Source organism: Eubalaena glacialis, chromosome 6 (genome assembly GCF_028564815.1).
Source record: "Eubalaena glacialis isolate mEubGla1 chromosome 6, mEubGla1.1.hap2.+ XY, whole genome shotgun sequence".
Lineage (NCBI taxonomy): Eukaryota > Metazoa > Chordata > Mammalia > Artiodactyla > Balaenidae > Eubalaena > Eubalaena glacialis.
This window is the reverse complement of record NC_083721.1, coordinates 16,316,238-16,317,375: the sequence shown is the minus strand read 5'-3', so window position 1 is coordinate 16,317,375 and position 1,138 is coordinate 16,316,238.

Below are 1,138 nucleotides of genomic sequence, written 5' to 3'. Positions count from 1 at the left end.
ACTTCCAGAACTACAGGAGAATAAACTTCTGTTCTTTTAAACCCCTTAGTTTGTAGTAATTTGTTATGACAGGCCTAGGAAACTAATATACTGGATAATTATTAACTTTAAGGAAAAGCAAAAAGTTGTACAAGAAAGCAAATGTAACTAGTATATTACACATCTGTTTTGAGTAGCATTTATATAAAAAAATAATGTAAAAAAATCATGATATAATCATATTGAGAACATGGGGAGAGAGGGGGTGGCAATTACATTTGTTTATTTGCGGCAGAAGAATTAAATTCTTGCCTTCTATCATGAGAACTTTACCTCCTACTATGGGAACTCAACAGATAATGCTAAAGTTGAGAAATCAAGTAATATCATTATAAGCTTGGTATATAGAAAGATGGGAATAAATGGCAAAGAAACAGCTAAAAGTTGAAAATGGCCACCCCTGGGAAATGAGACATGAGAAGGTGGGTGCTGGGGTGTTAGAGTGGATTGTTTTTTCATAATAAATCATGTAGAATTATTTGGTCTATGTATATTATCAACCTTGGTAAAAATAAAAACAAAACCAAAAAGGAAAAATATGCAAAAATGAACAATTCACAAAGGAAGAAACTCAAATGATGAAAATATGAACACATGCCTAACCTCAGTTAGCAATTAGAACAATTTAATTTAAAATAAACAAAAAATAAATCTAACAATATTAAATATTAAAATCTGCCACACAGAGGTGGCAGAAATATAAATAAGTATAATTATCTTGGGGAGAAATTTGGAAAATTGAAAATGTCAAGTAAATTTTAAAATGTGTACACATTACAACCCTGCTAATCCACTCTGGCTTGAATGCCAGGAAATGTCTGTAAAAGACCAGAAAAAGCCATGTTTAAGAAAGTTGATTACAGTGTCGTTCATAACAGTGAAAACCTGGAAAAAACTAAATGTTTACCAATTGATATTTATCCATGCCAGATAGCAATTGTTTTATAATTTCAAAAAAACTATGTGGCAATTAAGAGGAGTAAACTAACTTTATATACCAAGACACAAATCTCAGATAATGTTGAGTGAAAAGGAAATTTGAAGAACAGTATGTCCAACCTATCACCAGTTACACAAATATGAAAATACATAAACCAGA